This window comes from Lygodium microphyllum, chromosome 23 (genome assembly GCF_053477565.2).
Source record: "Lygodium microphyllum isolate KBCC chromosome 23, Lygodium_microphyllum_v1.1.10, whole genome shotgun sequence".
In the NCBI taxonomy this organism is placed as follows: domain Eukaryota; kingdom Viridiplantae; phylum Streptophyta; class Polypodiopsida; order Schizaeales; family Lygodiaceae; genus Lygodium; species Lygodium microphyllum.
In genome coordinates, this window is record NC_141157.1 from 79,399,454 (window position 1) to 79,419,958 (window position 20,505).

General features: G+C 40.3%; 1 pseudogene; it reads right to left on the reverse strand.

The window, feature by feature from the left end:
- Window positions 1–10,083: 10,083 nt before the first annotated feature.
- Window positions 10,084–11,473, reverse strand: LOC148016378 (delta(7)-sterol-C5(6)-desaturase pseudogene; annotated as a pseudogene).
- Window positions 11,474–20,505: the final 9,032 nt, after the last annotated feature.

Sequence of the window (20,505 nt, forward strand, 5' to 3'; positions counted from 1 at the left end):
ACCATTACCATAATCATGGGTATGTTATCATTCCAATGTATACACACACAGGTGGACTACATCTTGAGTAGACAAAAGCTATCCATTTGAGTAGACATACATCTCCATAAAGCTATCCATTTGAGTATACATCTCTTTCTCTTTCTCTCCCTCTCTCTCCCTCTCCCTCTCTTTCTCTCTCATTTCCTCTCCCTCTCACAATATATCCTAACACTCTCCAAAAGCAAAAGGGAGAGGGAGAGAGAAAATGGCTAGACAAACACAAGAAATCCAACTACGAAATAACAAGACAAACTGTCACGCAAACAACTAAGCTAGAAAAAATCAAACCTAACTACAGTTTGACTAGAGCTTTTCAATTTTCAGAAAAACACTTAACAATGCTCACTTCCAAAGTAAGTGCTAAAGGCTCAATTCATATCTCAAGAGGTGAACTTGAGTAGTTAGCCTAGAACTATTCTTAATCTCACCTGGAACCATTTGGTGAGAACAACTTGAGTGGAGATAGCAGTAATAGTGATAATCAAGCCCTTGGACCTCATACAGCTAGGTCATCAAAAGTGACTACATCTAAGAGATGACAACCCTAAGAAGACTAGGATCTCATCTTAATTAGTCTACCAAATTACTCACAAGTGGTTGGATCATCAAAAAGAGAGTTCACACATTGTGTAGTATTGTAAAATTTGTGAATGAATGCTTGTTTGCATATGTGATAATTGAATTGGAAGTTTGAGCATCATTGTCATGAAGATACTTGCATTTATCAATCACATTGATTGTGAAAAACAAAAGCCTAGTTGTGCATGGTGCGCCTACACACACTTGCAAGTTAGTAAAATTGCAATTTTCTAACAAAGAAACACAAGATACATAAAGAAATAAATCAAAAAAGGAAATCACAAAATACATAAAGAAATTTCAGAAATAGAGAAACCAAATATTAAATGACTCAAAAAACCCCTACAATCATAGCTTAGGCAAAGAAAATAAAGTATGAAAAATGGACCTTCTCATAAAAAATATTCTAAAGCTTACACACCATGCAACAGAGACCACATCACTAAATGAGCCTTTCTAGCCAACAATGACAAATTAGGCAATTCTCTTTTTAGCACCTAGCATATGACACATCAAACATATGACAAATTTGGAGAGCGAGAGGTGTCTTCCTCAAAAGCCACCACTTCCTTGCCTAAACTAATCACTTATTAAGACCATAGTCATGCAAGACAGGGTAGAGAAAAGTAAAGAGAGGGGGAGGGAGAGAGGAGAATGAGTGAGAAAACGTAAGGGGGTGGATAGAAACAAAGAGAGGGGCAACAAGGAAAGAGAGAGAAAGTAAGAAATATATAAAATGAGAGAGGGAGAAGAAGAAAGAAAAAGGAAGAGAGAATGAGAGAGAGAGAAAATAAACTTGAAAGACAACAAAGAAGTGGGGAAAGAGGGATAGAGAGGGGGGAGGGAGAGAGGAGAATGAGTGAGAAAACATAAGGAGGTGGAGAGAAACAAAGAGAGGGGCAACAAAGAAAGAGAGAGAGAGAGAGAAAGAAAGAGAAATAGGAGAGAACATAAAGCGAAGAGCGCAAAGAAAGGTGCAAAGAAAGGGGGAGAATCAAAGAAACGAGGAGAAAACCAATATTACAGTTGATGTTACTTTTGTTGAGTTACAAAAGAAGAAATCCCTTCTCAAATAAATTCAGAAAGAAAAAGAGAATGAGAACAAAAACAATTTGTTTGTTGTAACGTAGATAAAAGGGAAAAAATTAAGGTCGTGATGTTCAAGATCACAAGGCATATCTTAATCAGCGTGTCCCATGCCCTTCCTATCAATGCAAGCTGGCAATCAAACAAAAGTGTTGCTTGTCTATAGAATACATATGACGCTTTGGCAAGTTTCAATCGGAGATAATTGATCAAGCCATCTCAGATTTTCAGGAAATGGTAAGAAAAGTGTGTATCAATCATGCAATATACTCGCAAACTAATTGAATATCATATACAACAACATTGGATGAGATCATAAAATTTATACAGGGAGGTGACATCTCATCCCAAGGAGAAGTACACCTATTGTGCCCAGTTAGAAGAGCTCATGGACATGCGATGATGAAGTGCTTGAGCGAATCCACCATTTGGAAGGCACTACTGATTCTATACCATAAATACAAGAGGAGACAAGTAGCCTTTTAAACTTTCATACAATCTTGGAGCGTGACATGGAGGCAATCAATGATGCATTGATGCCCATGGATACTAAGACATCTAATCTACTCAAAGAGGAAGCATTCATACCATTATATGATGGGTGCCGAGTATCTTAACTAAAGATGCTACTTGCACTCCTAAGTGTGCAAGAAAAATACGGGTGAAGCAATGCGAGTGTGATCGAGTTGTTCAAGTACCTTATACGTACTCTTCGTTGATTTCTTTTTGGCACCATTATAAAAAAAGTTGTGCTTTTCAAGGTGTTTTCTAATTTGTTTTCAAGTTGCTAAAGTATCATATATTACTACTTGAAAATACCATGCTTGATTCTCGTGATGATGCAAGATATGCTTTACAAAAGCTTGGCATGGACTACAATAGCATCCATGCATGTGTCAATGATTGCATGCTGGTTTGAGGAGAGTATGAGACTATGGACATATGTCCAAAGTGTGGTGCTCACAAGTATTGATAGGATTTTTCAAGGCAAACCATCCCTCAGAAAGTTCTTAAACACTTTCCACTTATCCCCCATATACTTCACATGTTTCGTACGTTGGGCATAGCTAGCTTGACAATGTGGCATGTGCAGAAAAGATCCATAGATGAATTCCAACAAATTTCAGCGGATTCACATGTATGGAGCCACATTGAATCTACCTTTTCAACTTTGCATGAGAGCCAAGGAATCTTTGACTCGGTCTTGCTATGGATGGCATGAACCCATTTGGTCTTCACTCAACATCTTACAGTGTATGGCCTATAATCCTTGTTAACTACAACATCCCACCATGGCTTTCTACGAAGAAAGGACACTTGATCCTTAGCTTGCTCGTTCCTGGCCACTACAAAGTCAAGAATATGGACGTCTACATCCGTCCATTAGTCGATGAGCTTAAGATTTTCTAGGAGGAGGGGGTTGTCGTGGAAGATATGAGCAAGTGCGATGGTTGACAGTCTGTCAATATACGAGCCATTCTCATGTGGCCCATGCATGACTTTCTAGGATTTGGGGAGTGCTTAGGTAAGTAGGCCTCCATTTTCATTGGCCATATCTATCATAGCTTGTTCAAGTTTGTGTTCACTAAATAGAGGTGTTGGGACAGGTTTAGTTACCTCAAGTTATCATGCATGTCCATTGCGTGGGCCATAATTAGACTCCCCAAGGTCATGAACCACGAAGAAGATGGCATATCAAGGGTACGCCACTTTCTTGTCGGAGGGTCATGAACTGAGGGATGGTTTTCTTGGATGATCTGTAGGACAAATGAACACCCAAAGCTAGTACGAGTTGAAAATGGTCCATACAGCCAAATGGGATGTGACGATTCTCAGTTTTCTACAAGTTGCCGTATTGGACCCACTTGCAAATAAACCACTTGTTGTAGCCAATGCATATTTTCAAGAATATAGGCAGCTTACTATGGGACCACATCATAGGAAAGAGAGACATTGTAGGCGGGCACAAATGGATTTGAAGGAGGTAGGCAAGATGGAGGTGCATTGGCCACAATCGAGTGCTAATGGTCATTTGCAACTACCTTGCGCTCCTTGGGTTTTGTCCATTGAAGAAGAGCACATTGTGAAGCAAATTATTGGGTCTATTTGCACTCCGATGGGTATGATGCATTCTCTCAGATCCTCGTTTTCTAAAGATGACCAACTAACAGGGCTAAAATCCCATGATTGGCATAAGATATGTCAGGTTTGTACTATGAATGGATTGTAAGTGACCTGCGTAATTTTCTATTTGGAGTGTAGTCGTTGTTTGTAATGCTTCTTCATTTGTGGCACTTTATACTACGGATCGGGATCACATGATGCCTTACTCCAGAAATAGGTAGGGCGATTTATAGGTTGTCAAATTTAGTGCAATGGATCTCAAGGAAGGAGATCAATACATTCTCTATTGAATCTGCAAGGTGGGGAGCACTAAAGACAGTTTATCTCTTTGAGAAGTACTTGCCCACCAACATGCTTAGGATACAAAACCACCTCCTAGTGCATCTTATAGACGAAGTGAAGACTACTAGACCTATCCATATGTGGTGGATGGTCTTCCTAGAGCGCATCATGAAAACCCTGAAAGGCTTTGTGCGACAATGAGCTCGGAAGAAGGTAGCATGACTGAAGGTTGGTTGGTGTCTGAGGCGTTAGTGCATATTTCACAATGACTACCAACGGTGGATTTAGACAACAATATGCTATGGTCGCTGAAGCATGATGATAGATTGACCGGAGGTGTGGTGGTTAGAAATGGGGTAGAAAAAAGGATGGATACTGCAATGTAGGTCTGTATCTGCATCGTTACATCACAAACTACTCTCAAGGGCAAGCCTCCTCTCTTTCTTGGATGCTTCCAAAGAAAACCATCCTTCAAGAAATACCCATAAGCCTTCCTTCTGATTTTTTTAAATTCATCATCTGTCTAATCAGCTCTTCGAGTCAATGAACTTAGATACTGTCCAATTTGCAGCCACTCATCAACATAAAGTTCTTCAATAAAGGCTTCAACAGTAGATACATGACAATCATGAACAAGGACAGAAGCAGCAAACTCTGTCTCATCATCTTTTGCAAGCATTGACTCCTCATCCTCATATCTCGCTCTAGATAGCATGTCAGCAACTGGATTATCTTTCCCTGCTATGTGTCGAAATTCTGGATTCAATGATTTGATATAGGCAATCCACTAAAGCATCGCTATATCTGGAGTCGAGCAACTAGTAATCATGCCAAGCAAAGGCAAACAATCTGTTTCCACAATAACTGAAGCTCCAATAAAATACCCTTTGTCACACTTCAGTGCAGTGACTACTCCCCACAACTCTCTTTTGATCTGCGGATATCTCCTTTGTCGCTCATTAAGAACTTTAGCTCCAAAGCGGATTGCATACCTATTTCCATCAGCATCATCCTGTCCCACTGCCCAACCTATGCCAATAGGGCTAGTATCAACTATCAACATGATCAGCCGTCCACACTGATAATCCACCTTGCGTAGAGTAGGAGCTGACTGCAACAGCTTCTTGAGCTCGCGCATGGCTTTTGAATGCTTCTCATCCCAATGAAATTTTTGCCCCTTTCGAAGCAGCTGATAGAGGACATCTGCTATATGAGCAAAATGAGGAATCCAAATCATGTAAAATACACAAGCTCCCACAAATCTCCGCACCTCTGAAGTAGTCGAGCAATACTCTGCAATCCTGTTTATGGCATCCACCTTTGCAGGAGAAGGTTTTCTGCCATAATATCCAACCATATGCCCAACTATGATAACTTCATTAACACCAAAGACAAATTTCAGCCCTGAAAGTGTCAAATTTACCTCCTCTAATCGTGTCAATATTTGCTCACAAGCAATCAAGTGGTCAGCCACAAACTGTCTACATCCACGCAAATCAAGACTTTCATTCTTTTCTTCCTCTGCACAACCCTTAATAGGCACATCATCTAGAAAAGGCATGGTATACTGTGGAATATAGTCTCGAAGAACTCTATGCATAGCATTCATCATATGAGCAACTGAGTTTGTAGCACCTTGAGGCAAGGTACACATCCTCACAAGACCAATAGGTGTCCGCATAGTAGTAATATCCCTGCTTTCCAAGGCAAGCTGAAACTGATCATAACCTGAATACAAGTCACCTAGGGAATAGATAGCTCGTCCTGCAAAAGCCTCAGCAAATTCATCCACAACTGGACCTGTTCCCACATTCCTGATTGTCACTTTGTTCACGGGCTGCATATCCTGAATAAATCTCAAAGTACCATTCTTCTTTGGTACAGTAAACCACCTGTTAGAATAGGGTGCAGAAGAGGGTTCCGAAATCCCCATTTTAATCTTCTCATTCAGCAACTCTATCAGCTTTGGCAAGTGTGCTTTAGGCACAGGTATAGGACGTATATTCCATGGTACATGAGGAACAGTGAAGATGACCATGGGTGCAACCAATTCGGGACTAATGCAGCCAATTTCATGTGGAAAGAAAGCAAATGCCTTACCATGACGTCCAAGCATCTCTCTAAAACATTCTTTTTCCACTGGAAGCAAAAAATCATCATTTCCAATCTTCAATTCTGCAAGAGTTTCAGCTGTAAACTTATGTCCAATATTCGCAGGGTCCCTCAACATAGGCTGCTTCATAGCTTTTTCAATCTGTCCATCACTATCAGAAGGAAGCGGGCCTGCAACCAGCTTAACCTTCTTATCAACTGTTTTATATTTTGTGTCAACCTTGGCATCATTCAAGCACTCTCTTCTTTGCTGCAATTTCTGCAAATTTTTAGCAACTTTCAACTCTATTGGCTGAAAAATTTCAGTCTTTAGCTCTATGGACTGCATGGGTGCAGTCTGAAACTCTGTATGCAGAAATTTTTCTGCATTCAACTCTGTTGGCTGAATGAATTCAGCCCTCGACTCTATGGACTGCATAGATGCATCCTAAAACTCTGTATGCAGAAATGTTTCTGCATTCAACTCTGTTGGCTGAATGGATTTAGCCTTCTGCAATTCTGTTAGCTGATCAAGATCAGCCATAAATTCAGTTTGCTGAGTTTTCTCAGCCTCTAACTCTGTTTGCAGCATAAAACCAGAAATTTCCTGAAACATATCCAAGGTTTGCACATGTATGATCTTTGAACCCTTGCATACATCAGTTTTCAGCATTGCTCTCATCTCAAACAATGTATCTGCATAAGACATCCCTTCATACAATCCATCTACATGCTCTTCTGCTTGCAAAATACCTGCATTCTTCAACTCTTTCTCCTTACGGCCAATGTACTGCCTGGAAGCTCTAGGCAAATCTGAAATTTTCTGATAACTTACTGAACTATCTGAAGAAAACCCAACAAAGTTATTGGAGAAAGACTGGCTGCCAGGAGGCGAGATCTCCTCTTTTCTCCGCTCCGTACCACTGGCGTCTCGCAAGACAGCGGTACCTAATGAAAATCCAACTCCTTCGCAGGTAGTGGTGCCTCACGCAAGGAGTCCCTGTTTCTCGGATGATTTACCCCAACAGTCATAAACTGAACAGCTCGCATACCATCTTTACTGCGTATCCGCGCATAAGCTGACCCGTCATCCATCACTTTTGTTTCCATTCTTGCTTCTGTAATGAAAGGCTGTCCAAGAATAATCGGATAAGAGCATGAATCATGAACAAAGCAATGATAATCCTCTTCAACATTACCAATAGAAATTCTGATACTCGGACAAGCAGCATACATATCACCAGAAGTATTATTTGCGGCTCTCATGCGCCAGCCATGCTCTGCATCCATAGGCCACTTGCCACTCTCATAAACACCTCAAGCAATAAGATTAATCTCAGAACCATGATCAACTAAAGCGATCAAGGGAATTTGTTTCTCTCCAATCCTTACCACTGTCTCAGTGGTTGCTCTAGCCCAATGACTACGTGAAAAATGGCTGCGAGGAATGAGAATAGGGGTCTCATCATCTTCATACTGCATAGGCTGCACTATTTTCTCCAATTGCGGATTAACAGAAGCATTCTCAACCATCACTGCATCATCATGCTCTTCCCCAAGAGCTCCATGCCACAATCCCTGTAAAGCAGGTCCTTCCATCACATGTCGTTTCCTCCGCAAAAGATCCTGCATCTGATCCTGTATTTCTCTTCTAGCAATCCCAAGAGCCTCTCCAACAGTAAAAGTGACTTCACTATTCAAAATTCTTTCATGAAAAATCTTACTCATATCCGTTTGCATATCAAGGTTTGACAAGAGCTTGAATCCTAGCTCTTTTCTTGGTTGCCTCTTTTCTTTCTGCTTGTCTCCCATTGGTTGATCAGAACCTGTTTGAGCTGGAGAATTTGACATAGGTGGACCTGTAACAGGTGGTGAAACATAGTCACCCCCTCTAGTCTTTTTGGAGGAGCTAGGACCCTCCTCATCTCTTCTTCTCTTTTCCTCAACCATGGCATCTAAACCCTGCGTTTTAGCCATATAAGCAAAAATAGAATACCTGTCAACAGGAGAATCCCATCCTGTTTCTTCTCGGATGCTAGAGCCCACACAAGTCATAGTAGAAGTTTGAACTTTTCCTCTTCTCGCTATCTCCAAGGCAGAAGACCATAAAGCAGAGTCTCCATCAGATTTCTGCTCAAGCTGGACTCCAAAAGCTGAAGCATCTCCTCTAACACTCACATAAGCTGATCGCGCAGCCATATCATCAACAAGCTTCTTCATACCTCCCTTACCAAAGTTCGTGTCAAGAGGAGCGCCAGTCTCTGTCAGCCATATCTTCCCATCTTGTCCCTAGAACACTACATTCTTCTTACGTGCTTCTTGAAAAGCATCACAATCTCTGCAGCGTTGGTGCTCTGTACTATCACACCAAATACATCGTCGCCCTTTTCTTTGACTAGCTGGAAAAGCAGTCACTGGAGCAGGCGCTACTACAGGTACTGACATAAGTTGCTCCTTTAACTTACCAACTTCAGCTTTGACTGCTTCAATCGTCAAATCCGCCAAGCCTTTAATAACATCATCTACAGATAAGGGCACTAGAGCAGCAGGAACTGGTGGATTCACAACAGGAGAAGTAGGCTTAGGCAAAGAAGTTGCAGCAGGGGTAGAAGAAGAAGTCTCCAAAGATTTCTCAGGAACTGATCCTGTATTTCGATGCAATCTGACTCTCCTGCGCTGCTTCTTGACAAGAGCATTCACAGCATCAATGACATGTCTCCACTCAGTCTTTAAACCTGAATCAGTAGCTTGATCTTCCAAAAGATCATCCAACTTTTCTTGTAAATCAGCATCTGCAGCTTGCAAAAATAACTCCACTTTCTGCATCTCCAAAGCTTGCTGTTCCGTCCCATCCAACTGATCATAACGGCTTTCAAACTCTCGCAGAAGAGCGGTAACAGAAAGTCCCTTATTAGGCATAGAAACCCATGCCTAAAAATTCCTGCGATTCATAAGACCTGTATCCTCCAGGAAATATTCATCTTTTAATGCCTTTTTAAATTCAGCCCAACCTGCATGTGCTTCTTGAATTTCTGCAATTCGACCTTCAAGAGCTCGCACCACGATCCGCAAGAAGTAGCGGCTCCAAACATCTTGAGAAACCCCAAAAAACTTCATCTTTTCTTCATATAAATGCAGGTAAGTTGACACTTGCTGGCCATTAAACTGCTGCATATACATGGTAAATGACTGAAACAGGTTCTTCATAACATTATCATCTGTCATCTCTTCTTGCGAGTCTCCCATCTTGCTGATGACGCAGCACTTTCACGTCGGGTTCACCAAAAATGTCGTAAAGTTCATGCAAGGGCTGCAGAACACGGGGTTCAAGGTACAACAAGAAATAAAGACTAACAAGAAGATCTCAATAACACAATATTTGATGCCAAGATCATTATATTGCTTGTCAAATGAGTTACAAGAAGTTCATGTTCAGAATAAACTGAAGTTTCTCTTAGTCAGCATTGCATCTAAGTGAAAGTATCACTTTGTTTACATTCAGATGTATGATGTCATTTACTTTGAACGGAATAATGAGCATTAACTTATAATCCAATCAAGCATGTCCTTTAGTGCAGTGATCCTTCTGTTGTTCCACACATCTGATTTCAGATGCTTTCAGAGATTTTCTTTCAAATTCAGATCACAACAGCAGCAGGTACATCAGACCAGCAGAAACTTTCAGCAATCCAACTCCTGTTTTTGAGCATCAAGGGTTCTCAATTGGGATTGTTTATGCATAAGAATAGTCATTCCCTGTTTTCTAGCATAACCTCTTGAAGACACCCATAGCCACTGTTTGTCTCAAATCAGGAGCAACAAAAATTGACCAAAGAACCATCCACATAAGCATGGCTGCCAAAAATGCATACGAGATTTTCACTGCTTCAGGAAGTTCCCATAATTATGCCTGTATGTTGTATGGTGGATGGTATGATAGCCTGCACCCATGATTGGCCAAATTTCTCCATGGATACAGTCATGAATATTGGTGGTCCAGACAGCCTCCAGAAATATGAGAGCAACATGAGTCCAGAAATATGAGAGCAACATGAGTTATAAAGTGGGTCGGTATAAACAGAATTGCTATCACATGTGGACAGGCCTACAGAATCCCATCCACTGGGTGAAATGCCAACCCTGCAAACGGCGATAGAGTGTTCTCTTTGTTGTAAATATGGTGTGTTGCATGTAGTCATTTGTAGAGGGGTCTGCAATCATGCAAACCCCTATGCATCCAATAAATGCCAAACTCTACTACCACAAGGTAAACTATCGACCATGCTATGTAGTGAAGCAATCCAACATGGCTGATATTAGGATAACACTTAGTCCAGCCTTGTTCAATCATGTATTCTGATGCTGTAGGCAAGGAAACATATAAAGGCATATCCTGGAAATACACATGCTTTTTCCAATAGTAGATGTACCAACACCAGAGACCGCCTGCCACAAAGTATAAGATGACCCCGGCAATGTAATTCCTCAGCCATGTCTGGGCGGTGTGCGGGACCACTTTGCAGGGAGGAAGAGGTCCAAGACCAAATCGTTGTACCAGGATGTTTGCTCCACGAAGTAGTTCAAAGGGTCTTTGGTCAGACAAGGGAGACAGGAAGAGGGAGCCACATACGATGGATGCCTCGTAGCTAGTCTTGAGGAAGGCGAAACAAAGGGCAGTCAACCGATCATCCGATGATGGCTATTGGGGGTATTGATACTGACGCTCCTGGTCTAGCACCGTGCTCTGCTTAAGCTCCAAGAAGTAATCTGCGATCTCGGCAGGGGACTTGCCGCAATGCTGGCCCTAGCTTACAAGGCGCTCTGCTTTCTCCTGGATGGCCTTGAAGGAAGGGAAGTTCCCGCCATAACTGGGGAAGGCGTCTGTCTTTCCTGAAGCCGAGTCATGAGAGTCTGAGAGAATTACCAAAAGCAGGCTTTCCCCATCAAAAGAGAGCTCCCTCTCATTGCCTCATATGAGAAAACATTCCCCAGTTGTCTTCAGAGCAACAATATGCAAATTCAGTAAGATCCTTCGCATCGAGTGTGTGTCGATCCTGTCGTATGGTGATCTCATTTTTTTTCAAAAAGCTCCTTTGTCCCAAAGATCCCTTTCTTTTTTAGTTTTCTGGTTTTCTCTTTTTAGCGTCCTCTTACCACGTTACCCCATGAAGGCAAGAGAACTACTCCACTGCACATCTGCTTGCTCAAGTGCCTTCGCAATTGTCATCACCACCATAATCTTCATTTCATCCAGAAGTTCCAGCACCATTTTAACTCTGTTTGCTTTGGCAAAACCATTAATGACGATTTCAAAGGTCACCCTGTTTGGCGTCATATGCATGTCTTGCATCATTTCTTAAAGATCATCATTGAAATAATCAGCTTGATAATGTCCTTTGGCATCAGTTTTTCATATTTTTCTAATACACACACATCATGCATCCAAACACACTAGATGCAGATTATCGTAATGCTTCACACAAACAATGAGTCACACGCACAAATTAACACAAATGCACAACAAAAGAAATGGAGGTATATACGACTCGGATGCGTAGCAACACGACAACGCACCACCGATTGATTCAATATCCCGAGGGCATGGAGAAGATTGCGCCGTCTAAGTCTATGCAATGATTACATGGAGCTTTGATCATAGCCTCTAACGAAGCGATGGAGGTCTCTACTAAGGAGTGAGAATTCTTGAGGAGATATAGTCTAAAGTTGACCACATATTTTATAAGCTGTCATATTTATATTTTATATGTAACAACTAATTAACCGTTTTAATGTATAGTAAAAAATATAGAGTGTGGCGTGTTCATGCAGACGACATTTTTGTGTGGAGCGTATCGACAAAATGTACATGTCACATAGACGACTGGATACACGCAAGGCACTTAAGAGTGGGTCCTAAAAGCTCGAATGGCTAGATGTAGATGATTGGCATCGACTTGGGGAGGAGGCTACAGATTCTCCAAGACGTTGGAGACAGCAGTGCGAGGTAGCGAGGGCACGATTGGAGGTAAGAGTGGTCCATCATCTTGGGAGTCTTAGCCAGATGAATTATTTGGATGACTTTGTAAGTTTTTCTTTAGTTTTTCTCTCTTATTTTTTTTCAATATCACTTATATTGACAATCGTATTTCTAACAGTTGTATTTTGTTTTCTTTGTAGTACCCCATTACAAACTACAATCCCACCGTCCTAGAGACTCGATATGCATAGAGACACAGTCGCACTGCATTGATCGATAGATTGTATGCACGCGACAGCCTAGTAAGTCACTCATCTTCTTGTCCGTAGTTACTGATTTCAATTAAAATGCATTATTGTATGGTGGACTGATGTGTAGTTGTTTCTTTTTTTGCAAAGCCCATTCAATGTTCCTTTGTGGTAGGACGAGCTTTTGGATGGCGAGGATCTTTAGCTGACGCTTGGATCCGTTGTGACTGCACATCCTCTTCTTTTTTGGTCTTGTGATTTATGTAGATATTTTCTATGCACTATGTTATTATCATGCTTTGTATATTGCCGTGATTCCATGAGCGCTTTCATTAAGCAATCTTGTATTTATTTTATGTATCAGTCTAAATATGGATTCAAGTACTATTTTCCTTCATTTTGATGGCCATTGTACACCTTATTGTAACCCTTTTGTATGGCCCAAATACAGAACATAGTGCTACATCTTCCCTGATACAATTTTTTTTTCTTTGTCTCCATCACTATTAGCATCGCAAATTTAATGTGCACATCGTTATTAGCATCACAGTTTGCATTGCAAAGAGTCGCTATTTTTGTTGCTATTTGCGTTGCAAATGCGAGGCAAATAGTGACGCCAATAGCACTACAAGAGAAAGGCCCTATAGATGCGCACTGTACACGCAAAAAAGCAGGAGCGTTTATAAGCGCGTGTATCAGCGCGTCTATTTACGCTAGTATAAAAAACGCGTCTATATATCCGGTTGATAAACGCACTTATAGATGCGAAAATAAACGCACATATTTTTCATTTCTCATAAAGTCCCTGAATATGACCAAACATCTTAACAGCTAGTATTTGTTTGAATAGGGCATGATTGGATGTATATATGACATAATTACACCTGGACCATACACTAGGACATGACATACATGAATAGGATCATACGGGCATGATATACATGTATATACGATATGATATACATGCATAGGACATGATATACATTACCAACTTTACTTCTTTCTGAGTATTACAAATATACATCCAATCATGCCCTATACAAATGTGATTGGATAGGGCATGATGATTGGATGTATATATAGATCAAAGGTTGACTTGTGCATTTGCAATATATATATATATATATATATACATATATATATATATATATACATATATATATATATATATACATATATATATATATATATACATATATATATATATATAGAGAGAGAGAGAGAGAGAGAGAGAGAACTGATCAATAGACTCACATGTCTCATTTGTTGTGCACTTAACCTAGCCATGCATGCCAATTCATAGCATGAGTAGATTGATGTAAATCAGTTGGCTTGTGCATATGCAAGCTATTCCAATCATATCAAGGTGCACTTATAGCTCACATAGAATTTTAGATAAGGTGGACCACATGTAACCAATGTGCACATGTCCTCTTTTCATCATCTTTAGCCAGTGTGTCCACTTGTTGGTGACTAATACCAACAAGCCAACTACAAATCTCTTATCTATGAAATGTATAAGTAAATTAACTTGGTTAATTTGATGAGGCCAAGTTTTCCTTCCATGGACAGTGTGGTTGGCTATATTCCACTTCAAGGTTATAGGAACTTGCAAAAGTCAATGGAGCATCCTAAAAATGACGATACTTTAATTACTATATCAAGTCACTTCATGTACATATCTTTGATTGATTGATGGATAATATTCCTTTCTCTATCTCTTTCGTGTACACCTTCATTGCATTATCTCTCTCTAGCTAAAAACCATTTGTGCTTTATCCACCTATTGATACTTGTATGCAATTGTAAGTGGGATGGTCTAGTAAGTCACTACATATGTGCCAATTGACTTGCCAATGTGTTATCTCTTATCCTCAAGCTTTGTTATATATGTCACCATATAGGTCAATTGATTCCCTAAATGCATGCATTGATTCCTTAAATTGTTCCTGCGCGTTTGTAAGCACGTGTAAGAGGAATTATCTGCGCATATACACGCGCTTACAGATGTGCCACGCAAGTATAGAAAAATTTAAAAAAAGTTGTGGCTTTCTTTTCAAACATGTGCTTTCCTGCGTTTTGTGCGCGTTTTCTGCAATTCGAGCTCAACATCACTACTCGTGTCTATCTATCACTTCATGAAGACAATGAGGAAAGGAAATAAGAGTAAAAAGAGAGTAGGAGGAAAGAAGAGCCAAAGAGTAAAGAACAAGAGCCAAACAGCAAGGAAGAGAACAAGATTCCAGCAACTTACCAAGGGAAGGGAGAAGGAGGACAAGGAGCTTGCAACCTAGCCGCCACCCGTTGGAACAAGCAAAGAAGGTGAGTTCTTCTTCTCTCTCTCAATCTTGTTTGCTTTCTCTGTTTGTTTGTCTCTTTCTTCACATGCTGGATCTTGTCATCTATGGAGGTTTTTTAGCTTTGTTTTTTAAGCAAGCTTGAAAAGAAATGGTGCGATTGTGTGCGTCTGTCAGTGCATCCAGATGACAGTGTAGACGCAGGTATAGACGCGCTGACAGACGCTCACAGAGATGCCTACAAAGACGCGCTGACAGACGCTCACAGAGACGCATGTATAGACGCACACAGAGATGCATGTTTAGACGCTGCATGTAATATGTTTTATCTGCACAGGGTAATATGATTTTTCTTGTGTAGATATGGAATCCTGGATCCTCCAGCACCCCATTCAACAAGGACCAATTCATGGGGGAGATGACCAATTATCTTGGTCGCCCTCCCACTGCAGAGGAGGTTTTCAGTGTGATGTCCGGGACACCTATCACATCTTTGCCTACATAGGGATCAGTTCAGGTACATGGATCGGCCGAAGCACGTGCATCTGCAGAAGCATGTGTATCGAGTGAGGTAGAGGGTAGTGCATGTCGAGGGAGGAGGGAGAGTGGTGCGAGAGGACGAGAAGGTCGAGAGCTTTGTGGGGGTTGCCTAGGTGGTGGCTCTCGATCACCCTCACCGGAAAATGAGAGAGGTGAGCCTCCACAAATGTACTACTTTATCACTGATGTTGGTGGTATCTTGCATGACTTTGAGGGGAGGGAAGTGATAGCCTACTTGAGGAGTGTCGTGATGCCACATACAAAGATTGCATGATTCCCTTCAAGCACCAAAATAATGGTTTGTGGCAAGAGGTGCTATAGGCAGTACATAAAAGGTACCCTAATCCTGAGAATTCACGATTCTCAGATGATTGGGGACGGTCAAAGATGAGAGACACGCTTCATAACAAGAGGTCTCACCTGATGACGCGCGCCAAGGAGTCATTGTGGAGACAAGAGCAGGGGTGCCCTGGATATGGCCAACCACCCAATTGCCACCGCAATGAGTGGAAAGAGGCCAAAAAGAGAGCACAGAGAAAATGACAAGTCACCAGCATGCAAAGGCGCGACGTATCCAGATGGCAAATATGGGATCGTCGCATTATGGATCGGGTGGCAGGGAGTCATGGGCGGCTGAGTTTGTAAGTATTATTTGATTTCTTTTTTTAAATTAAATTTTGTCATTTGTTTCACTTCATTATGTTGTGTGTTTTAATACGTTGTATGTTCAAATTATTTTGTAGTATCATATTGTTGGTAGGATGCCTACTTCTAGAGAGGTAGGCTACCATCGAGGTCATAACCGGGCGTCCACTTGGTAGCATTTCTACGAGGAGGAACTCATCACGGAGGACCAATATAATCGCGCCATGAGGATTCCACCACCAGAAGAGATATGTTTTATTTTTTACATGAAAAGTATAGATAACTCTAATTTATTGTTTGTAATGGTATTTATATACCTTAATCCTTTTTGTAGGCGAACCCTGATGCAATTGAGGATAGCGAAGGGGGGACTAGCAGTAGCGGTGGCGGCAACGGCAGCGGCACAGGCAACGGTGGTGGTAGCAATGATGATGCCTCTTCTGAGGAGATATAGAGGAGCCCCATGCATGCATGCCTCTCCTTGGCTTGTAATTTTCATTTTTGATATGTATTACTTTCAGCTAGTGCTTGCGACCATGACGTCACAAGAACTAGAACTCATAATGTAAAAAAGTTTCATCTATATATATGAAATTTCGTGTGCTACATACATTGTTTTGTTTTCAGTATCCAATCTTCGAAATAATCTTTCTCTGTTTTCCCTAAGCATACAATTTGATGTTGATGGGGGGAAAAAAACCAGAGAGCATCTCTAGTTTTTTTTTCATACCTCTGTTTTGTGCGTCTATCAGCGCATCTAAATTTCAGGATAAATGCGTGCTATTCTCGTAAAAAACTTGCACAGTAAATGCGGTTTTAGACGCGTAGATATACGCATGTATAGACGCACAATATGAATATGTCCACTTTTTTATAAATATGATTATATATTTACATAGCGCATCAATACACGCGTCTATATGCGCGTCTAAGTGTGTGTGTAACTCTGATCATAAGCACACTTTTAGACGCGATTTTGTAGACACAGAAATAGATGCATTAATAAATGTACCGGACATTTTTTTTCACAATTCAAATATTGCGTCTACAAGCACGTCTATGGAGCCTTTTTGTTGTAGTGTAGAGATGATTCTATGGCCTCGCTAATACCAGCGTTTTTCCATACTAATAATGATAGTCTTTCCATGTAAATAATTAGATTTTCTCAATGTAGGAGGTGATTTTAAGAGCCACTTGAATTTTCTCATTGCTTTCTTATGCTTTCTTTCCCAGTGAAACCTCTTATCTTTTCTTGAGAGCTAATATAGAGCATCAACTACATGTGCAAAGTGAGGGATCCATATTAAATAGAGAACACATGTACCCAATAATTTGTGCACCTCAAATACATTTGTGCATACATTTTGTATCACTACATATTGATGTTTAATGTGATGCAAATATTCATTAAAAGAATTATCCCCATCATCGCTAAGGTATAGGTGTTTCTACAAATTTGTCGCTAACTAATTTGTCCCTAATAGTGATGTAAATATCGGTGCTTTGCGATGTATACATCTATTGGGATAGTGATACATGTAGTAAAATTAGCGACACAAATAGTGATACTTATAGAGAAAAAAATTGGTAGCAGGGCAGCAAGCTACCTTGTCACAATCCATAGCACCATGTGCTGAGTAATATTCTACAAAGTAATTATGTATTGAATACCCAATCATAATCAAGATGGGTGTAAAAAATAATTAAAACCACAAGAATCATAACTCATAACATAAGTACAAGATTGGTGATGACAACACATAAAACTATATGGAACCATGGAGATGAGAGTCCAAAACAAAAATGAAAATGTATTTGTAAATATCACAAAGTGTGATTTTATACAAAGGATAATAAATATATCTAATGATTGCTACATGGAAGAGGCCTGCATATATTATGCAACTAAAAAAGAAAATGACATGTACTCCAGGAATCCAAGCGCATGCTACAACTCCTTGCCATCTGAAAGCTAAATCCCAATGCAAAGGAGCATCGAACAAACTTTGTAAAATAAACCACCAGATATTAGTCCACCATACATAATGCATAATTTAAAAAAAATAATGATTACAAATAAGAAAGAGGATTAACTTACTAGGCTTCCATATGCATACAATCTATTGATAAAAGTGTAGTGAGATCGTGTCTCTCTGCATATCGAGTCTCCAAACATGTGTGATCAAGGTTTTTGATAGAGTGCTACAAAGAAAAAAGAATATCATTGTTAGAAAAAATATTATTAGTACAAGTAATAATCCAATTAAAAAATCGAGAAGCACCAAGAGAAAACTTATCAACTCCTCCAAATAAGTCATGTAGCTGCCACACTCCAAATGATACTGCATGACCCCTACCTCCAATCATGCCCATGCTACCTCCCGCTTTTATTGCCATCATTCTAAAGAGTCTATGGTCTTCTCCCTGAGTCTCTACCAACCCTGTGCATCTAACCACATAAGATTTTAGGTGCCATTCTTGAGTGCCTTGCGTGTGTGTGATCATCTATGTGACATGTATGTGCGCATACACTCTAGCCCTCCACCTAGTGAAGAACCTCTCTGATGCCCTAGGTACTGGAAACTATTCATGCAAAGACACTATGACATAGTCTTTGCTCCCCTCTGATATATTATTCAAATGGTCCAAAATTTTGTGCCCAAAAACTTGTTAGCAAAACTCTCTTATACAAGACACCACTCTCCTCCCCTCATCATTCATGAGCACAACACCTGTTTTCTCATCTACAAGGTAACTATACCCTACCGGACTATATCTTAGGTATGGCCTCTCCTAACTAAGTTGATGGACATGCTCCTAGGTATAACTAGAAGATCCTTGTACATTTGGAAAATCTATGGCCAGGGTAGTATCTCTTGGAGTAGCACCCATAGGGGTGTCACCTGCTGCAGATAGTTGAGTGAAATTGGAGTCATGGAAATATATGTCTATACAGGTATGACAAATCTTATAGGTGACAAGTGTCCACCAATTTGACAAGATGGAGACACTATATTGGTATCTCCATAACATCCATATAAGCCACTCTCTCTAGAACCCCAAGATAAGAGGGAGGAGTAGCAACTCTCTCTGGAACCGCGACCATGGACTCACAGCATCTACATCTTTGCAACACCTCGTCTCTTCTCTCCCTCTCGCGTCTCTACATATCTTCTCTCTCTACATCCCAACATGGTGTTAGAGCTATATATAGCTCACGCTATCTAAACTAGGTATCACCTATATATATGTAGATTGTGATCAATTTAATATAGTCTTTGGGAGTATATATGGTGTGTCTCTTCTCTCTCTCTCTAGTGTCTCTACATATCTTCTCTCCCTACATCTCAACATTCTTGGAGCTATAAATAGTTCATGCTATCTACACTAGGTCTTACCTATATGTAGATTGTGATCAATATGATGTAATCTTTTGGAGTGTATATGGTCTATCTCTTCTCTCCCTCTCGCTTCCCTACATATCCTCTCTTCTTTCTATTCTCCTTTCTCTCTCCAGATTTGTTCATTAAAATTGGTACTAGAGCACAATGCTTTGGTCCTTTCAGCCTTCTTTTCCTTAAAATCTACTTATCTTTTCAAGTAGTACACCTTTATTTTACTTAGGTACACAAACATTACTAATTGCAAATGGTTGCCATATTGAAGGAGGAGCAAACCTTAAGATACACTTGGAGGTAATACGACTAATTTAGTAGGTTATCACAAATATTTCTTATATTTTAGAGGTCTATCAAAATGGAGTATCAAGAGGTAGAGAAGGCCTAAAGCTCAACTACTTTTCAAGAAAGAACCCTTTCTTCTCTCTCTCCTCAAGCTTCCTCCAATTGCCATGGATTCTCTAGCTAAGAATCTCCTTAGATCTCTCTTTTTCCTCCTCCAACGTACAAAAGACATCAACTATTGAGTTCTAGAAATTAGAAGCATCAGATTATGTTTTGGATTGGGTGTTTTGTCCCTCTCTAAGCTCCAAGTAGCCCCCCACAAATTGTGTTACAATTTATGGGGCATACTTGCCTTGAGACTTGCCTTCATCATCTACTCCTTACCCACTCTTTCACTACTTGAGGGTCTCCTCCAAACTTTGGCACCTATAATGGATAGCATAAAGGCTTCCTTGCCCATCTTGTGCTATTCCTACCTTCTTGACAAAATCCTAATGTCAGAGAATAGGGATAGCCATTAAAGCTCAGCTTCAATCTCACAAATCCTTCAAGAACCCCTTGATTCTTAGCCCTATGACATATCTAGAGCAAGCATTAGTCAGGAGCTCAAGCACTAGGAGCATTGAAGCCACTTTATTGTCAAAGTGGCTGAATTTTGGGGATCCTTATCAAGACTCCACTAAAGAGATAGTTCATTAAATCACATCCCAACTTCATTAATTCACTTGATTAAGCTTTCTTTTCGTATTGAAATGGAAATATCAAATCAAGCCATTGTACTGTCCCAATAACTAATTGCACTGATGCATTGAAGAACTCGAAGTGCCATTGAGTAATCCATACAACCATGTATTCAACACCATCGCCAACATTTTGGGTTTTCATTTCAAATCTCTAACCATGGATTAACT